Source organism: Castor canadensis, chromosome 14 (assembly GCF_047511655.1).
Source record: "Castor canadensis chromosome 14, mCasCan1.hap1v2, whole genome shotgun sequence".
Lineage (NCBI taxonomy): Eukaryota > Metazoa > Chordata > Mammalia > Rodentia > Castoridae > Castor > Castor canadensis.
Genome location: NC_133399.1, coordinates 63479498 through 63491223, shown reverse-complemented (window position 1 = coordinate 63491223; position 11726 = coordinate 63479498). Strand labels below are relative to the sequence as shown.

At 39.8% G+C, this 11726-nt stretch overlaps 1 non-coding gene across 1 annotated transcript; it reads left to right on the top strand.

The window, feature by feature from the left end:
* The first annotated feature begins 545 nt into the window (after positions 1 to 545).
* On the top strand, positions 546 to 709 carry LOC141416956 (U1 spliceosomal RNA). Its single transcript, XR_012441604.1, has one exon. It is a non-coding gene; the product is annotated as a U1 spliceosomal RNA (small nuclear RNA).
* Positions 710 to 11726: the final 11017 nt, after the last annotated feature.

Sequence of the window (11726 nt, the reverse complement as noted above, 5' to 3'; positions counted from 1 at the left end):
TTACTATTTTTTAATTACAAATGAAGATTCTTTTGTGTTGTTTTCTTGGTTGTTTTGTTGTTGTCATTTTGTTTTAAGATAGATTCTCACCATGTAGCACATAGCTCTCTGGCTGGGCTTGAACTCACTACATAGCCCAGACTGCCCTCAAATTTCAATCCTCATGCCTCAGCCTCCTTAGTGCTAGAGTTACAGGTGTGATCCACCAATGGCTTCAAAAGAAGCTTTTATATGTTAGGAATATTACTCTACTCCCTCTCACATACAATGAATAAGTATGCTGTTTTCAAATGAGAATCCCAAGACCCAGATAGATTAAGCACCCTATCTTGAAGGTTTTATCCATTCTCTCCATATTCTTCATTTGCTATTCATTTTTTGTAACAAACTTCTTATTGCTTAGTTTGTTTACTGTTTTTAACATTTGCCAAATCATCCATTTCATTTCTCTATTTCTCATGTTCAATTCAAATTTGACTTAAACAAGTAAAATTATACCTGGTGAACAAAGACCTCTGGAAAATCATAATTTAAGAAAAATTATAATACTTACCTGGCAGGGGAGATACCATGATCACGAAGGTGGTTTTCCCAGGGCGAGGCTTATCCATTGCACTCTGGATGTGCTGACCCCTGTGATTTCCCAAAATGTGGGACACTCGACTGCATAATTTGTGGTAGTGGGGGACTGTATTCATGCTCTCCCTTGAATAATAAAAAAAAAAGAAAAATCATAAAATTAACTTGTTACTAAAGATGTTTATTTCTTCTTGTCTTTATTTCAATTCAAAAATTCAAAAACCTGTCCTAACCATGGCTCTTGGCTCTCCAGATGCAAAATATTAAGATGTGCCTCCAGGCTTCTGCTCTTCTGTCCCCTCCCCTAGGGAATGGATGGGACCTATGAGTTTGTGGGCTTTCATTCCTCTGATTAGGTTACATTACATGGCAAGGTGAAAAGCTTCTTGAAGATGTAATTCAGGTTAGCCTATATGGGGTTAACCAGAAGGGAGATGATCCTACATAGACTGGACTTAGTGAATAAATTGGAACAGGAATTTTGGACTCCAGACTCAAACTCATGGGATTCTACATGTCAGGTCTGGTCACTTGCCACTATATGCTAAATAAAGAGACATACATGGTGAATGATAGAGAAAGGAGGTTTACTATGAGGTTCTGGCAGCCATAGGAAGATAGCACTTCTGGCCATCTTCAGGATGCAGACATGAGTTACAGCTTCAAATAGATGAATTAGGATGAAGAGAAGAAGTATGCATAACTATTAATCATTCCTGATCCCTGTTGTGTTCCAGTGGTCAGAAGGTGGCAGGTGATCTGAGGATTTGCTGGGCAGGCACAGGTTGATGATTATCTCAGTCCTTGTTCTTGGAGGGGGTCAGGGGTTCAGAAGAAGTTGTCACTGTCATTACTTGAGGGGATAATTTGGTTCTCATGAGATGATTAGTCCTGCTCCAGAGTTCTGGAGACTACTCCAGCTCCAGGTGATTTCCTTCATTGAGGGGACAGGAGAGGAATCTGTCCTATGAGGGTCACTATTACTTGGGGAGTAGTTTCAGATGTTATGGATCAGTCCTGTGTCCTGTCCTTCCAAGAACCCAAGGTGACTACAGGAGAGAATGACTTAGAGCAATGGACACAGATACATATTAGACATTGAGATGCCAAGCTTTTCTCCTTCCTTCCACTAACTCTAGGCCTAAGTAAGGAGTCAGTGCTCATTACAAAAGCAGTTTAAATACCTGTTACAGAATCCTTCAGGGTCAGTCCTGAAGAGAAGGGGTGAGTCACCTCATTGTGAGAAGACCATCAATGGGGCTGTGAGGGAGCTGAGACCTGCCCCCAACTCAACGAGAAAGTAAAGGATTCAGTCCTACAAACACAAGAGACAGGACTCTGCCAACAGCCACATGCATTTGGAAGAAACCTCTGAGCCTCAGGAAGGAACGTGCATTGGGGATCACGTTGGCTGGGTCCTTGAGATCCCGAGTAGAGTACCTGGCTAAACCATACAAGAACTCTTGACCCAAGGAAAGCATACATGCATGTTTCTTATAAGCCACCAAGTAAAGTGACTTGTTACATAGTCATAAATGCTGTTAGGCCTGCTGTACTTGGAGTCCTTGTTTCTTTTCTGTGCCTTTTGTGCAACTTGCCATCCTTAGATAATGCACTGACTTTTTAAAAAAAAATGTCTGTTTACAAATTGGTCTCTCTCAGCAAACTGTGCATTTCATGAGAGTAGAGGCCAAAATTCCTTTGCCTTTCTGTTCTATAACAGAACCTACAGCATTTGCATTATGTGAAATGAGTCCTGCAAGGTCAGAATGAGATAGCACAACTGCAGGTCCCTAAGCTGTGGGCTCTCTGGTCAGCTGCATCTTCCATGCAAAGTTGTAAACGCCTTTAAGCATTCATGTAAACGCCTTTAAGCATTCATGTAAACTTAGCAATACAACAATAAAGGTGATTAATTTTTTTATTTTCTATTTTTCAAGCACATAGAGCACCTGATTTCTATTATCTTCCACTGTTTCGCTATGTGATCTTGGACATGCTACTTGGTCTCTCTAAGCCCACCTCTCGTTATCAGTAAGTGAACTATTTGGATCCACTGCAGGCCACTGAAACCCCAATCTTTTATAATTTATGAGGCATCTCTGTTGGCAGGGGACCAGTGAGTGGGAGGAGGGGGAAAGGAGAGGGTGCTAGAGAGGGGGCTATTACAGAAGTAGATCTTCTATATATTATATATATAATATATTCCATATATGTGTGAAAATAGTACAATTAAACCCAGCAAAAACTGTAAAAAATGAGTGGGAAGGAGAAAGGTTGGTTTTGACCAAAGTACCTTATATGCACATTGTAAATATCACAATGAATCCTTTATACAATTAATTTATGTTAATAAAGAATTTTTAAAGAATTATGAGGCTTCAAAGTAGAGAATACATACATTTGAACAACAAAAGGAGAAAAGAACCAAGAGAAGGAGTTAACAACAAAACAAGGCAAAAATACTCATGAAAGACAGCCTCAAAACAGTCTTTACCCAATAGAGCAAACGGCATTTGTGATTAAAGTCTTAATTCTCTTATTAATAGGGTTAAAGCATTCTTTAATTAACTTTGTATGACTTTTTATATGCAGTGAAAGCTGCTGAACAGTTCTGAATTTTAAAGAAAAAGATAAGAAAACAGTGTGCATGTTACAGCTATGGAGGCAGAGGCCCTGGTGTTTACATCTGGAGCCTGAGCCTTTCCTACTTAGCTCTTTTCTGTATGAAAATGAAACTATTCAGCTTTAGTACATGAAACCATTAGGTATGACTTCAAACTACTGCTTTTCTTAAAGGTCAAAGAGGGCCACCCAGTAGCAACAGGAATTTTGCAAGTGATGTGTGTCACATTTGCATATGATAATTAGTTTTTCTATAAATACAATTTGTTCTGCAGATGAACATTTGTGTCCTCATTAGATAGCAAACATTTCCATATTAAACCCACAAAGCTGCCAGAGCTGGCTTTGCTTTCCTTGAGTTATAGCTTAAATACTGCTGTTATACTGATGTCAATTAGTAGTGCTAAACCTTGGAAGAATAAAAGAGATCACTAGTGCTATTAATATAAATAGTAATAATGAAGCTGAGAAGCTTTTGCAAACCTTGTTAACTTCAAAGATCATTAGCAGTAAAGTACCTTTGCAACATACACAGCTGTGTTCTTGGGCAATATAGGAAAAGCATGTCTAGAACGCTTTGCTCCATACTGGAACCTCCTCTGGCTTACGATTTGAATCTTAAGTGATCTGGTGCAGTAAAGACAAGCATGCAATTAAAGCATTGTTTTCTTTTGCTAAGTGCATTTAGTCCAATCAGGAAGTCTGAGGTGCTCCAACCAGGAGAAATGACAATTTTCCTCAACCTGGACAATTCAATGTAGCATAGTTTGCTCTGGTTCAGGAGGCCAGCTTCTCTAAGGTGGTGAGGTATTTTAGGGTTCCATAAGAGGTTTTTATAAAGCAAGATGCACCAGAATTTTCCATGAGAGGATTTGGTTTTCACTGGACCAGAGTAAAGCATTCTCTGTTGGGAGAGCGGGAGGTTGATGATGTAGAAGATGGTGACAGACACATAAGATAAAAGGCAGTGTTTGCCTCCATACCTGAGCGGAAGAGGATGTTTGAGACCTACACTCCCAGCTGAAAGTTATAGTGGCATGAAACCTTCGGGTCACCTTTCCTGCTGCAGTGACGGGATAGACGACTCTGCAGTCACCACTGATAAGAACAGCTCCTTCAGAACTTAACTAACTTCCCTACCCTGGCAAGTTTTTTGTTCGATGTGGTTATATATAGTTAGATTAAGCATGTTTTTTTAAAAGCATTGATTAAGGCATCAAACAGTCAACTTCCATATTCAACTGAAGTTTAAATACATCATCATTAATGCTTAGGTTATGACAGGAAAATTTGGCTAAAATGCAGAATTTTGTATCATTCAAGAAGTCAGGCTTAAATAAAGGAAATGCAAATCAAAACCACACTAAGATTCCACCTCCCCCCTGTTAGAATAGCCATCATCAAAAACACCACCAACAACAGGTGTTGGTGAGGATGTGGAGGAAAATGAACCCTCATACACTGCTGGTGGGAATGCAAGCTAGTGCAACCACTCTGGAAAAAAAATATGGAGGCTTCTTAAAAATCTAAACATGGATCTGCCATATGATCCAGCAATCCCACTCCTGGGGATATACCCAAAGGAATGCAACACAGGTTACTCCAGAGGCACCTGCACACCCATGTTTATTCACAATAGCCAAGTTATAGAAACAATCAAGATGCCCCACTACTGACGAATGGATTAAGAAAATGTGGTATTTATCCACAATGGAATTTTACTCAGCCCATGAAGAAGAACGAAATCTTATGATTCGTAAGTAAATGGATGGAACTGGAGAACATCATACTGAGCGAGGTGAGCCAGGTTCAGAAGACCAAAAATCATATGTTCTCCCTCATATGTGGACTTTAGATCTAGGGCAAATGCAGCAATGTTGCAGGACTTGGGTCACATGCTAAAGGGAGAGCACATACAGGAGATATGGGGATAGATAGAAAACCCAAACCAGGAAAGTGTTTGATGTCCCCACTGCAGAAGAACTAATACAGAAACCTTAAAGCGACAGAAGTCAGTATGGGAAGGTGACCAGGAACTAGTGAAAAGGTCAGGTAGAGATGAATCCACTTGGGTTGTAACACATTTGTACATGGAAGCAATGCTAGGAATCTCTCTGTATAGCTATCCTTATCTCAACTAGCAAAAACACTTTGTCTTTCTTATTATTGCTTATGTCTTCTCTTCAACAAAATTAGAGATAAGGGCAAAAGAGGTTCTGCCTGGAATCAAGGGGGGTTTGGGGGAGAAAGGGAGAGGACAGGGGGGCAGGGGAGAGGAATGGCCCAAACAACGTATGCACATGTGAATAAATGGGAAAAAAAAGTCAAGCTTAAAGGTTTTAAAAAAGTAGCTTTTATTCACAGTTCTGCAATTGCAAGCTCTACCATTTTATAAAAGATAGCTTCTCTCACTCTATAAAATGGAGATAAGAAAGGTACATATCTCACAGGGTTATTCTGAGGATTAAATGACTTGACCCAGCATTTACACAATGCCTGGATCACGATGGATAAAGTTATTGTTATGATTACTTAGGTAGCACTTCCCTGACGCCAGGGAACAACAGTAACAAAATGACATCTCTTTTGGCAGATTTGTAAGAACTCCAGTCCTCCTCAATCCAAGAGATCTATGCACAATCCCCTCCTCTCAGCTGTCACCTGAGAGCTCCATTTCTCCTTACTACCCCAGCTATTCTTAAACATCTCCTGTCACTCTGATAGGTTATTTCCCCGTCCCCTCCCACCCCGTTTCTTTTCCATCTTTGCTCCTGTCTTCTTGTGGAACTCATGTTGTCTTTTATACTGTACTATGACGTGGTATTATGCCCCTACCTCTGTTTTATGTGGTGCATATCAGCCAAGTTTCAAAACAGTGTAGCCTTGTGTTTTCAGAATTGACCAAAGAGTTTTGCAAACATGACCTTTTCCTTCTCACTTTCCCATCTCCCCACGTTTGCAACAAATTTCTTAGGGGAGGGAGCTGAATCTACTGAGGTAACTGAGCCTGTGTCCCTGATCACTCTTCCTTTCTCAGGCTGACTTGTGGCTCCAGAAGGATGACTCATGGTTGATTAGCTGGTACTATGGTTTGGGCATGGCATTAGAGTCCCTAACAGTCCATTAGGAATGAAAGCTTGGTCCTTATGGTAGTGCTATTGGCAAGTGTTGGAAATGTTGGGATGAAGGGCCAGCTAGAGGTCCTCAAGTCATTGGCGATGTGCCCTTGGGAGCAGAGTGTGGGATCCTGTTTGACAACATAAGCTCTTCCACATACATGGAGAACACCATGACATGATGTAGAGGGAAGAGATGGCTTATATCAGAGCTAAACTGATGCAGTTGCTGTACCTTTGAATCTTTAAAATTGAGAACAAATAAACTTTTTCTGTTCTACCTCAGGCATTTTGTTATACTAACGCAAAGCTGACTAGTATAGCTAGTTAGCCATTGGTTTAGCTCTTTAATCCTTCCAACAAATGGATACCCTGCTGGTCCATTCCTTCTTATTCAAGTTTCAATTCTCTTGTTGAATACAAACAAGACTCCCAGGCTGGGATTTCTGCTCCACATTTCTAGGTGTGGAAAGAAACCAGGGACATTTAATATACAGAAGAGAAAGTTTAGGAGGAACATGTTCATTTCCCTAAATACCTGAAGAATTGCCCAGTGGAAAGAAAGATTGATTTGTTCTGACAACCAAGCCAATGGGTGGAGGCTACAGAAAAATAAAAAATGTTAGCTGAAGAGAAAGAATATTACAATAGAGCTGCACAAGAAGGACTGCTCTGGGAGAAAATGAACTCTCTGTTCCTGGGTTGCTTAAGCAAAGGCTGAAAAATTACCTGTTGGACAGCCTATGATGGGGATTCCTATATCAGATAAGAGACAGACTAATTGGCGTTGACCAATGGTGGCTCTAAACTTCTCTACAGAGAGTTTTTGGCTGACAACCCAATTTGAACTGCATCCTGGGGTACTGGGGGCAAGGGAGGCTTTCATAGCTCCTTGCAGCTATATTTTGCATAATGCTTTTACATAAAAGTAAGAAGTACCAATTATCCTTTCAAAGCATGAAGTGACATGCTGAGTGATTGTTCATACTACAAATATTCATGGAGCACTTACTTTGTGGTAGGCACTTTTCTGGGTTTTAGAGAAGACTGATAAATAAGTCAAAGGTACTACTCTATTGAGCATGCATTCTTAGAAACAGGGATGAGCCTGTAGCAAAAAGAAAAGATGGATTCCAGAAAAGGTAGATATAAACTAACACACTGCTCTACCTTACTTTTTACTGGTTCTTCTAGGGTACCTTTTCCCCATAATTTTCTCTGAGATAGCATTCTCCAGCATCACTATAACCAGATGGAAGGAGAAACAATTGATAGATGAGGGGTCAAATCTCTGATCTCAAGAGATGTGGCGTGTAGCTTCTCCTACTAGCTGCTTCTCTCATTCAAGACGGGGAGAGTAAGAATGCTCCCTCCCAGAATAGATGGTAAATAAAAAATGTAGAATAAGTAGGAATGGCTATTATAAAATCCTGCTCTATAGTACCTAGGAGTAAAAGGACGTAAAACTATCTTTCTGGGTTAGGTGTCTGACATTCCCTGTGAATGTCTGTGCATTTGCAAAGAAATTGTAACTTTCCCTTGGAGTCTCTCATGGCACTGAACCTTCTGACTCTCCACTATTTCCATCACAAAATAGATTCTTGGAAGTGAAACAAGCCTGGTAAAAAACTCTTCTTTATGCAATGAAGGATGTAAGGAAACTGGAGGAAGTTCAAAGAAGAATAACACAAATGATTAAGGGGCTGAGAGTATGATTTATGTTGAATGATTAAAAGGATTAAACATGCAGAACTTGGCCAGTGCTACGTACTTAGCTACAAAAAAATCAAAATTAAGTGCCAAAGCTCTTAGCTCCCATGAAAAATACAAATTTGCATATACTTTGGCACATATTTCTACTTGAAGTTCCGGGGATTCTTACTGAGGCAACACGTGCACAATGCCAAAACCACTGGTTAGTTTGGTCATTTTAAAGCACAGCCTGATATTGTCAGTAAAAACTTGCTATTTGACCTAATCGAATAGACAACTGAATCCTACTGTGCCCTCGCAGGGTCACCATCCATATGAGACTTATCCATAGAGTACATAAAATAATGTAATGTGTCACCATTCACCAAAGGGCTATAAACCAAAATTCCTCGCAGGGGCAAATAGATTACTCAATGAGTGGACTAGAATGGGGAAGGTGCAGGGCTAAGGGTGCAGGCCTATTGAAAAGAAGCAGCCATTGTAGGTTTCAGCCAACTGTCCTCCTGGGAGAATTCTGGCCAAGAGTTGACAGATCTTCCTGTTCATCAAATGAAGCCAGTGACTCAGCAGCAAGTAATGGCAGAGCAAGTCAAGAAGCTCGTAGAATCAGCAACTCCAGAGCTCCTCCTGCATAGGAAGGTAGGAAATCAGGTTACAAGAAGGAGGCTGGAGGAAGAAAACAAAGCGATAGTTATTAGAAATTTAAAAATCCAGGTTCTTATATTAAAAAAAAATTGTCTTAAAAAATTATTCTAACTGGGTGCTGGTGGCTCACACCCTTACACCTTAGCTACATGGGAGGCTAAGATGGGGAGGATCATAGTCCAAAGCCAGTCAGAAAAAAAGGGAATGAGACCCCATCTCAGCCAACAGCTGGGCATGGTGGTACACGTCTATCATCCCAGTAAAAGTAGGAAGTGTAAAACTGGAGGATCACAATCCAGGCTAGTCTGGGCAAAAAGCAAGACACTGTCTTCAAAATAACAGAGCAAAACGAGCTGAAGGTGTGGCTCAAGAGATAGAGCTTCTTCCTAGCAAGCATGAAGCTCAAACCTCAGCACTGTACCCCCAAAAAAATCGTTCTGTGACTATCAGCCTCCTCTTATCTGGCTAATTTTATTTTAAAGCTAGGAAAACTGAAGGAAGAAGACCCTCTCAAAACTATAATAAGTGAATCAGACGGTAAGAACTGATGAGGAACAGTGATTTCCCAGGCGATATCTGAGTTCTGATTTTGTTGTCTGTGTGCCTTAGGCTTATAACTTCTAACTTTTTTATTTTTATTGTTGTGAAATATACAGCTTATACTTTCCATCCTAACTATTTTCAAGTGTGTACTTCAGTGATGTTGAGTGTGTTTATATTGTGCAGCAGTCACCATTATCTGTCTCCCAGCTCTTTTCATTTTGTAGCAATAAAACTGTACTTGTTGATCCATGGTCCCCACCCCTCTCCCTCCAGCCCCCTCTGCCTCCATGCAGCTCTGTCTCTATGAATTTGACCTCATAGGTACTGAGTATGAGTGGAATCTTATGTAGTTTTTTGTTGTTGACTTAGCATAACGTCCTCAAGGTTGCACCATTTTAAAAGCTGAACACTGTGCCATTGTACATATGGCATTTTCATGACCAGTTCATCCCTCGGGACATTCAGGTTGATCCCACCCCTTGGCTATTATGAATGAACGTGGTGTACAAATCTCTCTGAGATCCTGTTTTTAATTTTTTTGGATACTTACAGAACTAGAATTGTTGACCCATATGGTCATTTTACTTTTAATTATTAAAAAAAGAAGAAATTATCACATTATTTTCTACAGCAGCCATACCGTTTTACATGTATATGAGCAAAGCATCAGCCTTGCCATATCTCCACACCCCTGCTGACACTCCTTATTTTCCATTCTTTGATAGTGGCTTTCCTAATGGATGTGTGCTGATCTGTCTCTGGTTTTGGTTAGATTTCCCTGGTGGTTAGTGATGTTGGATGTCTTTTCATATGCTTGTCAATCATTGGTATATCTTTGAAGAAATGCCTCCTGAAGCCTGTTTTTGAGTTGTAATGTTGTTTTGTTCTTGAGTTTTAGTATTGCTTTATGTATTTTAATCCCTCATGAGACATATAATTTGCAAATATTTTCTCCCATTCTGGGGGTCGCCTTTTCTCTGGCATTTTTAGTTTTCTATGTATAGAATTATATCATCTGAGAGCAGAGATAATTTTACTTCTGCCTCTCCAATTAAGGTACATGACACGTCTTTTTCCACTCGTTCCCTCTCAAGTTTTTGGTTTTTTGAGACAGGATCTCACTATGTAGTCCTGGGTGGCCTCAAATCATGATCCTCCTAATCAGCCTCCTGAGTGCTAGCAATTTCATAGCTTTTATCTTGGTGGTTAACATGGGAATTAAATGTAAAATCCTAAAATTGTAACATTTTAGTTTGAATCTACACAATTTTCACTTCAGCAACAAACAAAAATTCTACTCTTATAGCTTTGTTCACACCCGACATCATGTTTCAAAGAAATATAAACTAATAATGCACTTGTTAGGCAAGCGCTCTACCACTTGAGCCAGGCCCACAAGTCGTTTTGCTTTTAGTCATTTTTACAGATAGGGTCTCATGCTTTTCTTAGTTCGGGCTGGCCTCTGACTGCAATCTTCCTACCTTCACTTCTTGCCTAGCTGGGGATACAGGCAGAAACCACCACACCTGGCTTATTTGTTGAGAAGAGGTCTTGCTAACTTTTTGTTGGGCTTGCTTTGAACCACAATCCTCCCAATCTCTGCCTCCTCAGTAGCTGAGATTATAGGTGTGAACCACTATGGCTGGCCCTAATGCTAGCTTTTTATAATTGCCCATGTTTTTACCTCTATTGTGATGTTTATTTCTTCATATGGCTTCAAGTTGCTGTCTAGTGTCCTTTCATTTCAGCTGATAGGACTTCTCACATATTATTCAGAGGTCGAGTGGTAATGAACTCTTATAGGAGAATGTCTTAATTTCTTTTACTCTTACAAAGCAGTTAATCGGACCTATAGTTCTTGTTTGACACTTTTTTCTTTCACACTATAAAGTATACCAGCCACTGCCTTCTGACTGACAACACTTCTGGTGAGACTTCTGGTGAGAAAATTCTTATCTCTTTGGCTTTTGACACTTTGATTCTAACATGTTTACTTAGAGTTCATTGAGTTTCTTAGATGTCTTTCATTGAATTTGGGAAACTTTTGGTCATTGTTTCTTCATGTATTTGATCTGCCCCTTTCTCTTTCTTCTGTATCTGGGACTCTGCACAATGCAGCTGTCACTCACCTGATGGTACGTACACCTCTAGTCCCTTAGACTCTGCTGTTTCTCCTCCTTTTTTCTGAATTCATCATTTCAACTTTTCTAACATCGTTTCAGCTATTGTACTCTTCAGCTCTTGAATTTCCTTTTAGATTTTCTATCTCTTTACTGCGTTTCCATTTTATTCACACATCACATTCTTGACCACGTGTCTGTCTTTAGTTACATTAAAAGTACATTTTAAGTACATTGAAAGCCATTCTTTAAAGTCTTCATCAGGTGAATTTCTCAGAGAAGTTTCCATTGTTCTTGTTCTCTTTTAATGGAAACATATTTTCCTATTTATACCCTTTGTGATTTTGTTGTTGAAAACTGGACATTTGAATGTAATAGTGTGGTA